We start from the raw sequence: 20,112 nt of genomic DNA on the forward strand, positions 1-20,112 counted from the left end.
AAATGTAAAATCAGGGAAATGTATTCTGCTTAATATATAGGTTGGACCACAAAACAACATTGTAACGAGGGAAAACTTAAAATCAGGGGATGTAAAATGGGGTTTCTACTGTCCACTTGTCAGTATGTTATGCCAGCGCTCAGATACCCTGCCAGTTGCATTATAGTTACATAGTTAAATCAGGTTGGAAAAAGACAAAGTCCATCAAGTTCAACCCCTCCAAATGAAAACCCAGCATCCATACACACACCCCTCCCTACTTTTAATTAAATTCTATATACCCATATCTATACTAACTATTATGTCTGTCCAAGAAATCATCCAAGCCATTCTTAAAGGCATTAACTGAATCAGCATCACATCACCCGGCAGTGCATTCCACAACCTCACTGTCCTGACTGTGAAGAACCCCCTACGTTGCTTCAAATGAAAGTTCTTTTCTTCTAGTCTAAAGGGGAGGCCTCTGATACGGTGATCCACTTTATGGGTAAAAAGGTCCCCTGCTATTTGTCTATAATGTTCTCAAATCAGGTCCGGAACTAGGGGTATGCAGGGTAGGCGCCTGCCTAGGGCGCAATCATTGGGGGGTGCATTTAGGAGGAAAAAAATTTTAACTTTTTTTTTACTCTGCCTTTATTAACGCATGTGTATTTTGTGACTGGCACAGATTGGAAAGTTTTTTTTTAAAAAAAAAATCAAGGCAGCACAGTATCTGTTATGAGCTTAAAAGATATCCTGTATATACACATAGGTGCAGTAAATAGACAACCATAACTGACAAGTGTCAGTGATTGTGTGATTTTTTTGTTTGTTTCATATTGAAATTTATTAGTTCTATCTGGGCATTGGATGGGAGTGATATGTTTAGTATGCTGGGGGTAGGGGTTATGTGCTAGCCTAGAATTGTTTAGGGTTATGTTTTACTATGATTGAGAGGTGCTTCCTCTGGATCAACTAACAGTTTGGCAGGTTCTGTATGGACATAAAAGGTTGAACTCGATGGATGTGTTTCTTTTTTTCAACCAATGTTAATATATATGTGTACTTTGACTAAGGGTTGGGGAGATTTATCAAAGGTCAAGGTGAAGTTTCGAAGTGAAAAACTAATTTCGAGCTATTTTTGTGTACTTCCACATACTTCGAAATTCGAAGGTCGAATTTTTCTCTTTAAAACTTCGACTTCGACCATTCGCCGCCTAAAAAGTTACCGAAGTGCTGTTTTAGCCTATGGGGGACCTCCTACAACCTGTATGGAGGCAATTGGGGGAGTTTGGGAGATCGAAGTTTGAAGTTAAAAAGACTTTGAATCGAAGTATGATCGTACGATTCGAGGTAGGCAGAATTGGGCCCACTTCGACCTCAAAAAAACTTCAACCTCCATTCGATTGGTCTTTTTGAATTCGAAGTTTTTTTAACTTTGACCTTTGATAAATATGCCCCTAAATGTTAGTATGATGCAGACAGTGATATTCTGACAATTTGCATTTGGTCTTCTTTTTTTCACTTCTTGTAAAGTGTAATCATGTCCCCTCACAAGCACCTTTTTTCCAGAGAAAACAACCCCAACCTTGACAGTCTACCCTCATAATTTAAGTCTTCCGTCCCTCTAACCAATTTAGTTGCACTTAGTCTCTGCACTCTCTCCAGCTCATTTATATCCCTCTTAAGGACTGGAGTCCAAAACTGCACTGCATACTCCAGATGAGGCCTCACCAGGGACCTATAAAGAGGCATAATTATGTTTTCATCCCTTGAGTTAATGCCCTTTTTTATACAAGACAGAACTTTATTTGCTTTAGTAGCCACAGAATGACACTGCCCAGAATTAGACGTGTTATCTACAAAGACCCCTAGATCCTTCTCATTTAAGGAAACTCCCAACACACTGCCATTTAGTGTATAACTTGCATTTATATTATTTTTGCCAAAGTGCATAACCTTGCATTTATCAACATTGAACCGCATTTTCCAGTTTGCTGCCCAGTTTTCCAGTTTAGACAAATCACTCTGCAAAGTGGCAGCATCCTGCATGGAACCTATAGTTCTGCACAATTTAGTATCATCTGCAAAAATAGAAACAGTACTTTCAATGCCCACCTCCAGGTCATTAATAAACAAGTTGAAAAGCAAGGGACCTAGTACAGAGCCCTGCGGTACTCCACTAACAACACTGGTCCAATTAGAAAATGTTCCATTTACCACCACTCTTTGTAGTCTATCTTTTAGCCAGTTCTCTATCAGGTACAAATACAATGTTCCAGGCCAACATTCCTTAATTTAACCAGTAACCTTCTGTGTGGCACTGTATCAAATGCTTTAGCAAAGTGACTCTAAGTAAATCAGTCTTTATGCAGCCCTGCAGATCCTTTATTCCTAACTGGGTAATGTAATAAAAGGAGCATAGTTTGCTACTGGTACTGTAATCCATAGAAACCATTTTATAACATGGTATCTAGCACCCCATCTTCCGATACAGAGTCCTGTAGTAGTTCAAAAAAGCGCAGGGCTGCGAGTGCATTGCGAATTTGCAACTGTTTTGCACTTTTCATCCTGTCCTGCAATTAGTAAATGACTTTTTTTTAAATATTTTTGGATTCCACAATTTTATATTTGATTTTGTATGTTTTTAATCTTGTCATTAGGTGGCGCTCACAGTGCATGGATTATATTACTTCAACGTTGCATTCCTTCTCCCAAACCCTCACATATTTATCATGTTCTAATGATATCATAGAAAAGGCTGCGTTGCCTTATATTGCATAGGTCTAATACAGTACCTGTACAATATACTGGTCTAAAGGGGTTGTTCACATTCAAGTTAACTTTTAGTATCATGTAGAGAGTGAAATTTTTATATTCTGCAATTGTTTTCGTTTTATATTATTGGTGATTTTTGAGTTATTTAGCTTTTTATTCAGCAGCCCTCCAGTTTGTAGTTGCAGCAGTCTGGTTGTTAGGGCCCAAAATACCCCAGTAACATGCCCTGATTTGAATAAGAGACTGAAATATGATTAGGAGAGGGACTTACTAGAAAGATGAGTAAATAAAAGTAGCAATAACTATAATTTGTAGTCTTAAAGAGCATTTGTTTTTTTACATGGGTCATTTGAAAGCTGGAAAGAGTCAGAAGAAAAGGACAAATAATTAAAAAAAATGAAGAAAAAGAAATAATAAAGACCAACTGAAACATAGCTTAGAATTGGCCATTAGTTATAAGCAAATATTTTCCCTGGCTTGTCTTTGTGATGAAATTCGGCATTTCGCCTCAAAAAAGCTGCGGCAAAAAAATATTCTCTGCAACGAAAAACTTTACTGGTATGCATTTTGAGTGAGAAATAACTTGAGAAAAAACGCCCAATGACTAATGCATTTGGACAAAAAGTCGCCAAGACTATAGTCACCAGAATAAAAAAAAAACTTTAAATATTGCATTAAAACTAATATTGATTACTTCCAACTTCCAAGTCATTTCACATTCAGCCAATAACAGTGGCAACATCAAAGGTATAAAGTTCATTGAGATATGTGTAAGCATCAGCAGGAGGGGGATTGATTTGGGTATTAGAACAACAATATTTTCATGATTATTTAGTTCAGCTAGTTTTAACCTGTTATACATAATGCTTTCTGCAATATTGATCTCCAGCCCAGCAGAGCTTGTGATATCATTTTGGTGCATCAATGTAGGGAGATATAGAGACAAAGTGACTAACCATAGGTCAGAAGGAGCTTACAGATGACTTGGTCCATGGCTTAACTGCTTCAGGCACAGTGGAGCCGATAATTTTCTTTAATTAAAGATACTGTACACTGAGTAAAGACAGAAAAGATGCTGCAGATTCTTAGAGGATCACTCGCAATGAACCCATTATATGTGATTTAGAACTTACCGGAAGGGTGGTTGTTTTCCAGGGGTAAAGGATGCAGGGGAGCTTAAATGGGTGGTTCTTCAGAACAACTTTTAGTATATTATAGAATGGCTAATTCTAAGTAACTTTTCAGTTATCCATAATTTTTTCTTTATTATAGTTTTGAATTATTTGCCCTCTTCTGGCTCTTTCCAGTTCAAGTGGGGGTCACTGACCCCAGCAGCTAATAAACTATTGCTATTTTTTATTACTTGTCTTTCTATTCAGGCCCTCTCCTATTCTAATTCCCGCTATTTAATTGAAAACACTGCCCACTGCCTAGTCATTGGCTGACTCAGGATATAGTTCATAAATCTTTAATAAAAATGAATGTGAACAAGGCGCCAGGGCCAGATGGAATACACCACTGGGTACTAAAAAAGCTTAGTTCAGTTTTAGGCAGGCCCCTACTTCTGATTTTCTCTGACTATCTTTCATTTGGTATGGTACCTATGAATTGGAGAAAAGCTAATTTCATTACTATATTTAAAAAGGGATTACGATCTCAGCCTGGCAATTACAGGCCAGTAAGTTTGACATCTGTGGTGAGCAAATTATTTGAAGGCTTGTTAAGGGATCACATTCAAAATTTTGTCCTAGTGAATGGCATTATGAGCAGTAATCAGCATGGCTTTATGAAGGATAGGTCATGTCAGACTAATTTGATTGTGTTTTATGATGAGGTAAGTAAGATGCTGGACAGCGGGGGAACAGTTGATGTGATCTTTTTGGATTTTGCCAAAGAGTTGATACTGTGCCCCACAAACGACTGCTTTCTAAACTAAGGTCTGTTGGGCTTAATGAAGTCATTTGCACATGGATAAGAAACTGGCTACAGGATCAGGTACAGAGGGTGGTTGTTAATGGAACATTCTCTTCTTGGAGTAAGGTTCTTAGTGGGGCCCCTCAGGGCTCAGTATTGGGTCCACTTTTATTTAACTTGTTCATTAATAACTTAGGGGAGGGTATTGTAAGTAATGTATCAGTGTTTGCAGATGACGCAAAACTATGCAGCCCAATTAATTCCATCCACCCTTGCAGCAGGATCTTGACAAACTGGCAATCTGGGCAGCTAAGTGACAGATGAGATTCAATATTGATAAATGTAAAGTCATGCACCTGGGATGTAAAAATATGCAAGCCACTTATACCCTTAATGGGACTGCATAGGTATCCATAATGGAAAGGACCTTGGAGTCCTTGTAGATAATAAACTTGGTTGTAGTAAGCAATGCCAGTCAGCAGCTTCCAGGGCAACCATGGTCTTGAGCTGTATTTAAATGGCTATAGATTCACGGGAAGAGGGGGTCATTCTTCCACTGTACAAAGCGCTGGTAAGGCCCAATCTAGAATATCCCGTACAGTTTTGGTCTCCAGCACTTAAACAGGACATTATTGAATTCGAGAGGGTACAGAGAAGGGCAACTAAGCTGGTAAAAGGTATGGGAAATCTTAGCTATGAGGAAAGACTGGCCAAATTGGGGATGTTCACGCTGGAGAAGAGGTTTTTAAGGAGTGATATGATAAGTATGTAAAAATATACAGTATAAGGGGATCATATAATAATCTCTCTAATGCTTTATTTTCTAATAGGTCCTTCAGCTGACAAGAGGTCACCCATTCCGATTAGGAGAAAGCTTATAGTTCAAGTTGATCCAGGGACCGGTCTGATTGCCATCTTGGAGTCAAGAAGGAATGTTTTACCCTCTGAGGCAAATTGGAGAGGCTTCAAATTGTTTTATTTTGCCTTCCTCTGGGAAGGCAGGTTATATGTGGACTTAAAAGGTTGAACTTGATGGACATGTGTCTTTTTTCAACTTATCTTACTATATCACTAATTCAGTACGTAATAATTAGACAGGGTAGGCAGATAGTAACTCTCTTTAGCAACCCCAAGGGTCTGACCAATGAAAGTACAACAACCTTGTACTTAACCCCTGCCATAGGCACGTGGTAAGTACAGAACTTTGCTGTTGATGTCAAATTAGGCGGTGGGATAGTGGATTCCCATGTGCCACCCCACCCCAACCCACAAATACTGCACCACTGAACGCATGTAGCACAGTATTCATTAGAGAAGTGGGTCTTAACTGTATTCATGGGACTTTGCTGTCCGTCCTAGAGTTCAAGGTGCTAAGTGTGGGGCTCAAAAGTTTTTAAAAAAAGTGGCGTGGGGGTTTTTGCACTATGTACCATGATTTGCACCTAGTAAATGCTATTATAAAAGGATGTGCCTATATAAAAGGGAAAATAAGTATGATTTAATTGTACTTTCTATATATGTTCCATATAATGGCATGCTTTATTCCACAAAGGTCTTTTCTCATTAATCTTTCTTTCTGTCATTCAAACCACTGCCTGGTTGCTAAGATAATCGGGACCCTGGCAACCACATAGCTTTTGAAATTCCAAACAGGAGAACAGCCAAATAAAGCCTCATTTCAGAAAACCTGAAAATAATTAAGCATCGGCACATTGTCTTAGAAGGTCACTGTGTATATCATACTAAAACTTCATTGTAAGGTCAGTTAACCCTTCCAAGGGTTAATGTCTGTGAAGAATATTCACATAAAACTGCTGTCACTATACAGATATAAATAAAAATTGCACTTCCCTCTTCTGCTGTTTTGTAGATAGCCATGCTGGTAAATAAAACTTGTAATGTTTCCTCGTGCCATTAAGCCAATCTGGAATAAGTCATTTTAAGGCATTTTAGCGCAGACAAGCTGTAGACCGGATGGGCCCAAACTAAAGTGTTTTTTTTTTTTTTTTTACACTGGCTAGCCTGTATGTGATGGATATAGATATAAGTTGGGTCCATGCAGCAGCTCCTTATACTGTCAATTAATTATTTTGTTGTGTATTATTGATCTTTCCCACATTCCTGCTGCATACGAATGCTGCAGTGCTCTGCTATGTGCAAGGCTCGCGATTATGACAGTGGTTGACCCCCCAAAATACAGAGGAATATATGAGTATAGTCTTTAAAATAATATATATATTGTCATTTATATCATAGCATTTTATCATAGAATTGGAGAACTGATTAGCTGGCACCCCAGCTTACCAGTTTCTACTTTCTTTCTTTCCTTCTGGCAAAAAAATAACCGTATAATGGCAATGGGGTATTCAAGAGCCATAAGGGGACACAGAATTGCATCATTCATTACCCAAATACTAAACAATGGCAACAACCTCTTTTGCAGTGCAAACTACTATCTGCACCTTGCACTGGAGAGAAAATCTGACTCAGAGGTCCAATATCTTTCTTGTGTGGGAGGTACATGACTAAGACTATGCCTGTTCCCTGGCACTCCTTCTTTGCTGCTGTGAATGATGTGCAAGGAAGGGACATGCAAGGGGATGTCCATTTTGCACCCATACAGTGGCAGACTAATGACATGTGGGCCCCCTAGGCTACATTCACACAGGCCCCCCTTCTAGGCTACTGCTAGGTCCAGTTGCATGCAGATCTAGGCACATGTGCACCCAAGCTCTTTACGTTGGGTCAGGTTCAGGTGCCTGCCTAGCATGTGTGCTGGACCAGACCCAGCAATGCAAATAAAAGTAAATATTAAAAGAAACGATAATAGAAATAATAATTAAAAAAGCTTGATGGGCCCCTGATCACACTGGCAGGGCCCGAACGCTGGGTCCCAAACGACAAAGCTTTCTGGGCCCCGCCCACCCCACTGGTGGCCAGGGTTCCTGTACAAGTTTAAAAAAAAACATTGGTGGCCAGGCCTCCCTATAAGTTAAAAAACTGGTGCCAGAGTACCCTACAAGTTAAAAAAATCGTTGGTGCCAGGGCCCCCTACACACTGAAAAAAACACTGGTGCCAAGGACCCTTACACATTAAAAAAAATATTGGTGCCAGAGCCCCCTGCAAGTTTTTTTTTTTTTTAAAAAACCTATTGGGAAATCTACATGACCAACTTCCTAATAAGAGCCTAGAAATGCTGACTTTCCAAATATTAAATACCTGTAAACTCCTAATAGCTAGAAACTGGAAAAAAGAGGATGTTCCAAATATACACCAAATACAACAAGAAGTAACAAATAATCTAGAATATGAAAAAGCAGTACCAAGAGGTTTAAGAGAGAAAATAATAATACAAGAAGCACATAATATTTGGCTATCTAAGACCAAAACATAAAACCTACATTGTATTGGACCTTTTTATTATATATATATATTTTTTTTTTCCCTTTTTGTTTTGTCTGTTGTTTTGTTTTGTTAGATTTATGGAAAATACTAGATCTTACTCCTTAGAGAAATATATGATGATACTATGTATGTATTTGTTGAAAAAACACAATAAATAATAAGATTAAAAAAAAAACAAAAAAAAAAAAAACCTATTGGGCCAGGGGATACCTACTGGGTTAATTGGTGGACAGGGGGTTAATAAAAAAGAACATTGGTTTTCAGTAGAACTTACTTTTAAAGTTCGGCAGGTGACCTTCGTCATTTCAGTCGCTGCTTTTTCATTCTTTTCAGTTGCAGCTTCTTGTTCTTCTCTGGAGCAGCTTCTTCATTCTTCTCTAGAGTGGCTTCTTCTGCAGCAAGGCCAGGCCCCCCTGAGAACTAGAAATACCCCAGACCTGGGATGAGAGTCACCCCTGTGCCCCCCTGATGGTGGCCCTACACACTGGGCCCCTAGGCATTAGCCTAGAATAGTCTTTGCATTAATCTGCCCCTGCACCATATACTTTACCTTACGTGACAAATCTTTTTAATGCAAAGTTGAATGTTACAGCACTGGACACATAGCGCACTGGAGGCAAAAAAGATGGCTCATTTCCCAACTTCATAAATAAGTTCTACCATCTCATTTAACTAATTTTGAGGTCTGTGGCAATGATAGCAAGAAATATTGTTTGTTGTTGAAATAAAAAATTGTATGAAGTTGTATGAAAACGGTTTATAAATGGGAAATTTCCACAAATTCAAAGCCTGCCACGCATATTTAGGTTTGTACAATGCGTTGCAATATTGTTTTGCATCATTAATATAGGTGTGTGTTATTTTAAGCTGTAGTACATATGTCCTTTGTGTAACAGTCTTGCTGCTCCATTGTGAGTGTAATGAATTTTCCTGTGCAAAAGCCTGATACGGCTGTGGAAGCGGAGGAGTTAAAACAAGGGCTATTATCTAGATAACACAGTGTGTCATTGTTGAAATCACGTCTTTACTGTAAACACCACAGATTGTCTGATAAAAGGAAGGCAGACAAGGTCTTTGCTAAATCTAGAATCCTGAACAGTTTGCATATAAAAAAAATGTAGTGGATATAGTTCCCTGTCTGACTGGGGAGGTGAAGGAGAGTTGTTGGGTTTGCAGTAAAAGAGGAATTTCCTGTAAGGGGAGTCCTGACTTTCTGCTGATTCATTCAGCCCAGGGTTTGTAATTTTCCACTAACCATAATACTGTACAGGGTACGGGTAATTCCAGATAATGGATCTTTCTGTAATTTTGATCTTTAATCCTTAAGCTTACTAGAAAATCATTTAAGCATTAAATAAACCCAATAGGCTGGGTTGGCTTCCAATAAGGATCAATTACATCTTACTTAGGATCAGGTACAAGGTACTGTTTTATTACTACAGAGAAAAAGGAAATCATGAAAAAAAAGAGGATTATTTGATCCACGATGGCCCATAATTTGGAACTTTCTGGATAACGGGTTTCCGAATAAATGTATCAATATTCAGTGTATTCCATATATAAAGCTTTTTTACTTTCTGTCTCCCTCTGTTGTTGTCATTTTCTTTTTCTCTATTTTCGTTTTTTTCTATCTGTCTGTCAGTTTGTTTGCTATCTCAACTACATAAACGTGATGGTGGGAAATGCTGCAAAGTGTAAAAACAGGTGCAAATCACCATCTGCCCTACCATCAGGTCCCATGGGCGCTGTCCTTGTACTCCAGAATGGAGGACCTGCTCTTCCCCATGAATACAATGCTGCCTGCATTTATCAGCAGTGTGGAATTCATGAGGGGTGGGTGGGGAGAGGCATGTAGTTGTCCCCTCGGAGCCCTGTGCTTACCTCTTTTCCTATGGCAAGCGTCAAGGAGAGGGCTGCCTTGAGCCTATCAGCAATGTCATCTACAGCTTTTTCTGTCTGAACAAGCACTAAGGCATGTGATTTTGTACCCCTAAGAGTTCTAGCCCTTACATCCAGGGCATTAATATGTGAGACCCAATGGGGCAAATTCACTAAGCGCCGAAGCGCCGAACGCTAGCGTTACTTCGCTAGCGTTTGGCATTTTCGTTACTGCGCAAATTCACTAACGAACGCTGGCGTAGATTCGCTAGTGTTACTTCGCACCCTTACGCCTGGCGAAGTTTCGCTACGGACGTAACTACGCAAATTCACTAACGCGGGCAGTGTACTGAACGCTACCTTTTACGCTAGACTTCCTTCGCCTTCCACCTCAGACCAGGCGAAGCGCAATAGAGTAGATAGGGATTGCTTCAAAAAAAGTCCAAATTTTTTGAGTAGATAGGGATTGCTTCAAAAAAAGTCAAAATTTTTTCTAAGTCCCAAAAAACGCTGGCGTGTTTTCTACATTATGGGTGATAGGCTGAAAAAGATCGAAAACATTTTTGGGGCTCCCCTCTTTCCCACCTACATTTCCTGACTCATGGCAACTTACCTAGACAGTGGGCACATGTGTAGGGCAAAATAAAATTTTTATTTGATGTTTTGAAGGTTTTCTAGGCATTTGTAGTGCTGATACGTATTCCTCCATTGAAATTTGAATTTGGCGCCGTATGCAAATTAGCCTTCGCTAGCGTAACTTCGCTTCACTTAGCAAATCAACGCTAGCGCAACTTCGCAACCTTACGCTACCCCTGAGCGCAACTTCGGATTTTAGTGAATTTGCGAAGCGCTGGCAAAACGACGCCTGGCGAAGTACAATTTTTATTTTTATTGTTACTTTTTATTACCTATCTTTCTATTTGAGCCTCCACTTTTTATCTTTTTATTTCAAGGGTAAATTGGACCCTAGCCACCAGATAGCCGTTGATGTTTCAAACTAAAAAAGCTGCTGAACAAAAAGCTAAATAATTAAAAAAACACAAAAATGTAGACTAACTGCAACTGTCACTGTCTACTGAAAGTTAATAAGAAGGTGAACTACCCCTTTAAGTATTATATTAAAATACTGCTTCTTGTAGATACAGCATTTAGCTTTTTAGAAAAATTATTCTCTGCATGCAGAATTCACTTAAAAATTCTAGAAAGCTGCCGGCTATATAATCCAGTGCTTAAGAGAGAGGAGCATAAAGAAATCATGAGCAAATCCATATTCCATGTGCAGCCATTAAATGCAGGCCCTCAGACCACTGTTCATTATTGTAAGATACGTGTGAGAGATGGTTTCATTTCCAGCATTACAATTTCCAGAATGTCCTATTTTATTAATGTTAAACAAGGAACGCAGTACATTTTCTGAATATTTTATTTGGCTGACCAGTGACAGCCAATTAAAATCAATCCTTGTGGCATTCGAATTCCAATACAGAGGAACATAATAAGTCACATTTTCATTCATTGCACTTTACAATCCATGAAGGGGAATGACACATTAAGGGAAGAAAATCAGCCTGTAATATTTCAGCAAAGAAAATGGAACTGATTTAATTCAGTCATTAAAAGGCTAAGATGATAGATGATTGTAACAAATTGCTTTTCCACTATACAACCCTATATAGAGTTTATTTATACTTCTTATGTTCTCTCCAACATAAACATATTCATGCAAATTTTCTAGGCATCTCAAGCAAGCTCAGAATTACGGGAAGGCATCTCCCATAGACTACATTGTAATCAATTAGTTATAAAAAAAATAATAAAACAGTGCCTTGTACTTGATCCCAACTAAGATATATTTAATCCTTATTGGAGGCAATTTAATTAATGTACAACCAAAGGTTTCAGGAAGATGGCAAAAGAATAGTTGCCGAAACGCTGAAAATAAACCACTTTTGATTTTTCACCGATCAAGTCCTTGGAGTGCGGTTTTTTGATATGTTTATATATATATATAAGTCCAAAAAACTGGGGGTACTTTATTTATTATAATACACAAGTTTCAGTGAGTCATGTGACAATGACATCAGAACTCACCGTTTATAAAGATATAATTGACAGGATATTCATGACTTTTGTGTATTATATATTTATAATACACAAAAGCCGTGAATATCCTGTAAATTATGTCCTTATAAACGGTGAGTTCTGATGTCATCAGTTATAAACGGTGAGTTCTGATGTCATTTCTGTCACATGACTCATTGCAACTTGTGTATTATAATAAATAAAGTTCCCCCAGTTGTAAAATATGAGGATATTAGAAGTTACCTTGGAGTTCCATGACCTGTATAAAAACACTCGGCCTTCGGCCTCGTGTTTTTATATGGTCATGAAACTCCTCGGTAACTTATAATATCCTTATAATTTACAAGAGGGGGTACTTTCTTCACTAAATATACCAGTATATATAAAACCACTATTGGCTGAGGTATTCAGATGCAGAAACCACACATGACTTTAGGAGCTCACGCGTGACTTTAGGAACTGAAAGCTCAAGCCTGGAGGCTCCAGCATTAGTAAATGGTTATCCAAATTATGGAAGCATCCCTTATCCGGAAAACCACAGGTCCTAAGCATTCTGGATAAGAGGTCCCAATTGAAACTTAGAATGTTAAGGACCGACATCAATGCATGTCATTTATTTAAACAAGAGAGGGCATGTAATTTAGCCCTCAGCACAAGCAACAACATACAACAAAAATTAAAAAATAACCCAGAAAATACTTCATAATAGAGGCAGTGTTAACTTTTAGTATGTTGTAGACAGCTGTATTCTAGGGAAATTGTTTTCTGAGCATTTTAAATGATCTGTTCATTGTAGTAGTGTCTACTAAATTTAGTAAAGAATCCTAATGTATAAAAAGGGGCATTGCTTGAGGGATGACACTATAATTTTCCTATTTACAGATCCTTGGTAAGTCTTTACCTTGAGTATGCAGTGCAGTTTTGGGTTCCAGTGCTTAAGGGCAGTGGCCAACGGGGAGATTTGTCACCCGCAATTATTTATGCACCACTGTGGGTGACAAATCTCCTGAAAATGCATCTCCAATGGAAATAACTGAAATCACTGGGGGTAAAACGTATCGCAAAGTTGCCTGAAATTTCCTCCAGCGGCAACTTTGTGATTTGTTGGTTTTACTGCCGAAGATTTCAGTTATTTCCAACGGAGATGCATTTTTGTAAGATTTGTCGCTCGCAGTCGTGCAGTTGACAAATCTTCCTGTCGGCAGTTGCCCTAAAAAAGATATAAATGAGCTGGAGAGAGTGCAGAGACTTGCAACTAAACCGGTTAAGGGGTTGGAATATTTAAATTATGAGGGTAGACTGTCAAGGTTTGGGCTGTTTTCTCTGTAGAAAAGGTGCTTGTGAGGGGACATGATTACACTTTACAAGTAACATTGCAAGTCCAATTGAATATGTAACTATGTGCATATACATTATCTTGGAATGGAAACCATTAGGATCCCAAGAGGGCCATGCTCAGGCCCATTCCATTTGATAAATACACTTCTAAAAATGTCATAGGAATGAATAGAAAGGGAGTCTTTCTGTGATAAATTCTAATCTCACATTTTGATAAACCTGGCCCATCGTCATGCTTATTTCCTTCATGGAACGTTTTGCCCTCGTGACTTTTCTGAAACGTGTTTTCACCCCCCCCCCAGAAGCAGAGTTAGTGGCAGCACATGACATAACATGTAACACAAACACTGTACAATGTGACATGGATGACTCATATGTCTCATCGCCTTGGTTGTTTATGGCCTCCTTTAGACGATTACTATTCTGTATACAAAACAGAATCTATAGTATTTCCGTTTTTAAGCCTAAAACATCACTAAAAAATCAAAAGAAACAAAAATGATGCTTCCTCTCATTCAGTGCTGGTAAATAACTATTCAGCCAGAGCAGACAGAGCCTACTGAGCAGTTGGTTCTGTTTCCAATAATCCCACCTACAATGATATACTGTATCCTGAAACTGTCATGGGTTGAACTACCATTAACTTAGCAGCTGCAAGCACACTTGAGCACTAGAAACTATGACCATCTATCTGTTATTAACGACATCACCCCCAAAAAACATTTTACTGCAATGGAACAACTACTTCTGCATTCTTTAATCTGTCTCAGTGAGTAAGTATTTATAGATGGGTTTGGTGGGGTTTGGATATGGCCTAATCCTTCCAATGTCAGAAACACCTTAAGAGAGTGGCACAGTACGGTATATACTCCCTGCTACTGGGTAAGGCGATAAGTCAAATTAAGGAGGTGGATGACGAGACAGTTCCTTGCATAATATATGGTGGTTTCTTGGAGGTTGTCCCTACTTACACTGTATTGCTGCTTGTGTATATATTATTAATTCTGTGGTGCTCAAGGTTACTTGCTGATTTGTTTCTGTGGGTCACTGCACTGGTGCAGATTTTAACATGAAGGTGTCACCACACAAGAAGGTAGAGTTTACTTCTTCTAGTCTTGACCTCCATAGAACTGAAAAAGTTATTTTCCACTGAGAGAATGTTGTATCTTTGATTACTAGAATGCTGCCAGGTGCCTTCTGTTATCCTGGTCCTGCAGCTCTGATGCTAAAGACCAGTACAGGTATGGGATCCATTATCTGAATACGTATTATCCAGAAAGCTCCAAATTATGGACTGGTCATCTCCCATAGACACCAATTTATCTGAAAAGCCAACTTTTTAAAAATGATTTCCTTTTTCTCTGTAATAATAAAAAACGTACCTGATACTTGATCCAAACTAAGATATAATTGTTCCTTATTGGAAACAAAACCAGCCTATTGGGTTTATTTAATGTTTACATGATTTTCTAGTAGACTTAAGGTATGACGATCCCAATTACAGAAACATCTGCTATCCGGAAAACCCCGGTTCCCAGGCATTCTAGATAACAGGTTCCATATATAATAGAAGGTCCCAAAATCAGGTAGTGACTCTCCACAGGCCCATGTGCACCACCCTGAGCCTTCAGCAAGGGGAGTGGGTGAAACCAGGAATCTGTAGAGCAGGCACTCAAATGGAAGCCATTCTTCCACCAGGCGAGTAAAAACAAGTAGAAAAAGTTTATTAGGTCAAACTGTACAGCTTTACGCGTCTCGTGTTACAAACACTTCAGTCACAACAGTCATAGGCCTCAAGATGGTCACAAACATATGAATTTCCTTAATGATGGGCTATCACTTTGTCATTCTAGTACAATAAAAGTGGTGTGTGCCGATTTTGAGGTTGCTCCTCTTTGGTTGTGCAATGTACACCATATGCTTGTGCTACAGAGCCCTGTAGTTATTACTTACTTTGACCCTGAAGGACATGTAAGTGAATGGCTATGTCTAGCAGGTGCAACATGTATCAATTTTCTCGCAGTTTACTAACAGTTTTAGGGTATCTGTCTTGAAGTAGGAATTCTGGGAAGGAATGTTGCATTTTCGGTATATACCTCATACCTCTGAGTGCATTCAAAATATGTTTCTACTGATTACAGTCAATACACATCGGCCGGAATTAAGGAAGCTGGAAAAATATACAACAGCAAGATATGTTTAGGGTAAAAGATCTTAATCCAGTGTTTAATTACTCTAAATTTGTTTGGTTTGTATACACAGAATTCTGCTTTCTCCTAAGGCCATTTCCTTCAGCTAGCTGGGATAGACATAATTATACAATGGTCGAAGGCATTGTACTGAGAACTGCGACAGAGACCTATGCTAAGTATTTATTAGGGTCACTGACCCCAGCAACCAAGCACAAAGCAACTGTGGGGCCTCGCTTTTGTTAGTCGTATTTCTTTATGCTAAGCCTGAGCGCTGAATGCAAATAACAAAAAAATACACAAATTGTAAAAAATGGAGACCAATTGCAAATGGCCATAGATTTCTGCTGTCTACACCACACTTAAAGTTACTTTTAAAGGAAATCTTTAAATATAAGAAAGGGTGCTGGATAACTTTGGCAAATTCTGTATAGTAACATCACTCAGACAATGAGTGCCCTAGTTTCTATACCATAAACAAATAATGTATCAACCATATTAAATCATTTGATCATAAATGGGGTTTCCACCCCTAAAGATGCAAAACTCAGGGGAGTAACTACAGAAGAAGCAAACCCAGGGGGGCATGGAGTGTAGGGGGGCTGGTAAGGCCCCAAGTAAGCAATTTCAATATATCTTCTTAAAATCAGTTGTTTTGGGACCCTAGATTAAATTTTCCATGGGACCCTGTAAATAGTTACGTCACTGCCAGGACTCCTCCCACCAACCTATAGGATGGTCAGTTGAATTTCTCAGATATGAATCTAGCTTCAAGGTAAAAGGTTGGTGGGATTTACAAATGCTGCAAATGCCCCCAGTGGAGGGCTTAAACTGCCTGTATGTTGTATTGTGGTCAGAAACTGGAGCACCAAGAGGCATACCTCCCAACTGTCCCATTTTTCGCAGAACATTCCCGATTTTGACAGCTCAGCCCCCAGTTCTGGATTGTTACTGAAATGTCCTGACTTTCTCTTCGATCTCCTGCACTGAACAGCCTGAAAAAGATACAAGTTTTATGATGTTTAATTAAATAAAAGGGCTCTTGACAGAGAGCACAGAACACTCAGCGCCTGTGCTTTGATACATTTGTAACAATTTAAGATAAGCAAAGATACACTTGTAACTATTTAAGATAAGCACGTCTCTTTGGAGAACTGAGTTTTCAGGGGGTGTGGCAATAAAATGGGCGTGGTTGGGAGGTATGCAGAGGAAACCTACACAGACACAGGGAGGACCTATAAAATAGTGCCCTGGTGGGGCCTATGATCCGATGTGGGTTGCAGTGGAGGGTCGGGTTGTGGGTATTATCTGTGTTTCTTATCATATATCGTCTATATTTTACTCCTTAAAAAGTTTTGTTCTGCCCCTGCTTACTTCTGATGATGTCACATCCAGTTTTCAGCAACAGCACTTCCTGTTTAAAGGTGTTCAGCAGGATGTGGATCGGGCTGTAGATAAGGCAGTTGCGGGTCGGATGGCAAGTCCAAGTGGGTAAAAATGTGGGTTGTAGGTAGGGCCCATGTTTCAAAAATTGGTTCCCTGCAGGAACGGCAAAGCAGCAGTGATAAGTGCAGTGCCAAGTGCAGCCACTGCTGTGCTTTGTTCTGCTGAGATAAAATGCGATATGTTATAGGGACTTTAAGGGGAGAATAGGTCTGTTTTCGATCAAACAGGTCAGTTTTCGGCCAATTTCGGATCGTACCAATCGAAGTTTTAGCGCATTCGATCAAATTCAATTCAAAGTTTTTTCCCAACAAAATAAACTTCAGATTTTTCAAAGTCCACCAATTGACTCCAAATAGGTTCTAGGAGGTACCCCATAGGCTAAAACAGCAATTCGGCAGTTGAAGCACACAAAAAATAGTTCGAAATTTTTTTCTAATTTCATTCGAAAATTCACCTCGACCTTTGATAAATATGCTCCTAACAGTGCCCCTTTTAACCAAATGATCATAAATATGTTTGAAAACTTGGTTGGCACCACTGAGTATTAACCCAGGAAAGAAGCTCCTTTCTGACAGCAGGACACTCTCGTGTTACCCAGAGATCAAAACCATTGTTGTTTAAGGAAATATAATTCATCACTTTAATGTCCTTTTAACATTTAAAATGAAAGCCAAATGAGAGTGCAGCGGCGTGTGAAATAAAATGTATTATATGAGGGATGTGAGAGGGAAGAAAAACACAATTATCTAAATGATTTCTCACCAGTGCTCTAAAAAAGAACATCTCTAGCTTTCTCTGGCCAAAGCTCATCTCTCTTCTTGCACAATCCAATATTTTCATGCTATTTCCTGCTGCTTTGCTAAATTGCTTACATTTAAATCACCATCTTCCATTCTGGTCAATAACTTTAGTTAAGATTATGCTGAGCCTCTAGTGTTTGCTGTTCGACATGCCTTATTATCTGTATACACTGACTTTTGCCTGAAATTTTTTCGCAACATGAAAACCTTCCCTTCATATCTAATTACCAATTATTAATTAAATCATGCAGGTACGCCATTCGCTGCAGTAATCTTTGGGACTTATGTAAGAAGGGACAGTGCTAAATACATGAAATATAAGAGCAGAATGCCACATTAAAGGCCACCAGTAGGGTTGCCATAGCACGCGTTTAAAGCGGTTGTTCACCTTTAAGTTAGCTTTAGTATATTTAGTATATAATTTAGTATCATTTTTGAATTATTTGCCTTCTTCTTCTGACTCTTTCCAGCTTTCAAAAGGGAGTCACTGACCCCAGCTAAAAAACACAAATGCTCTTTAAGGCTATAAATTTATTGTTATCACTACTTTCTATTACTCATCTTTCTATCCAGGCCTCTCCTATTCATATTCCAGTCTCTTATTCAAATCAATGCATCAGTCCAAATTACGCAAGCAAACAGATTTCTGAAAAGTTTTGAAACTGGAGAGGCTCCTGAATAAAAAGCTAAATAATTCAAAACCTACAAATAAAAAAAAAAATGAAAACCAATTGCTAATTGTCTCTAAATATCACTTTCTGTGTCATATTGTGAATAACCCCTTTAAAAGAAGACACATATTGAATACACATGCTGCAAGCTGGATGCATGACTGCTTGATTTGTTTGCAGTCATGCATCCAGCTTTAAGCATGTATTTTATATTCAATAAGTGTTCTCTTATAAGGGCCCAATGCGGCAACCTTAGCCACCAGGCTTTATCTAGCAATACACATTCATGGCTGAAGGGCAGCTCATGGGGTAAGGCCAACTAATGCTGTATCAATGTAACAATTAACTCTTTGCATTATGTATATAACAAGATTAGAATACACAGCCAAGGCGCCATCAGGGGGGGACAGGGGGGACAAGTGTCCTGGGCCCGGGCATGAAGGGGGTCCGGTAGTGCCGCACTTTTGAAAGAGCTTTGTGGCCATTTTTGATGTCCCGGACAGCCCGGAAATGTGGAAGTGCCGAAAAGCCGAACAGCCAAAGTCCCGAAGAAAAGACCCAAAGCACCGAAAAAAGCCGAAATTGTAGTCCTGAAGTGGCGAAAAGATCCAAAGTCATGAAAGGAGGCGAAGTCCTGAAGCCACGAGTTCAATTCTACTCCACACCAATTTGTGTTTTTTTTTTTCTAAATCCCCTGGCCACCAATGTATTATTTTAATATTCTATAGGCCCCTGCCTTTTAAAAATTTTTTGTTTGGGGCCCCAAATTTTTTAACTTGTAAGGGGGGCCCTGGCACCAATGTTTTTTAAAAAAAATGTTTTGTGGGGCCCAACTTTTTTAACTTGTAAGGGGGGCCCTGGCGCCTATGTTTTTTTTTTTAAAAAAAAATGTTTTTTGGGGCCCAACTTTTTTAACTTGTAAGGGGGGGCCTGGCTCCTATGTTTAATGTTTACATTATTTTCTAATTTGGGGCCCCAATTTTTTTTAACTTGTAAGGGGGGCCCTGGCACCTATGGTTTTAAAAAAAATATTCCTTGGGGCCCCAATTTTTTTTTTTACAATGCTTTTTAAAAAATACTTGGGGGGCCCTGGCGTCAATGTTTTTTTTTTTTAACTTATAAGGGAGCACTGACCATCAATAGCTTTTTATAAGTTGTGTGTGTGTTTGGGGGGTTACTTTTTTAGCACTGATGTCTGAGTGGTCTTTTAACTGTGATGTGGAGTGGGCGGAATCTGGGGTGGGGCTTGGGCACCAGGGTAGGCGGGGACCAAGGGGCCCCGAAAATGTTGTTGTACAGGGCCCTGTGATTTCTAATGGCGGCCCTGCACACAGCAGCCGCAGGATATATGCACAGGGACACTATGCCAGAGTGAATTCAGCCAAGGGGCTATGGATTTGTAAAATATTAAATCCTTAAAGAAGAATTTGTACAAAGGTAAAGTGTTTCATTGCTCATACTCCAAAACTTTTGTTAAATTTCCCTAAACGAATCATTAATAATAGCAACAATAGCAGCAGAAGATGAAACTAAGATCCCATTGGTACGAGGTGCATGAAAAGTGCAGAGAGTATAACTTAAAAGCTACATTCCTATGCTAATTATAGTCTTTTAAGGTTCCTTACATAGAA

The sequence above is a fragment of the Xenopus laevis genome, chromosome 1L, assembly GCF_017654675.1.
Source record: "Xenopus laevis strain J_2021 chromosome 1L, Xenopus_laevis_v10.1, whole genome shotgun sequence".
NCBI lineage: Eukaryota > Metazoa > Chordata > Amphibia > Anura > Pipidae > Xenopus > Xenopus laevis.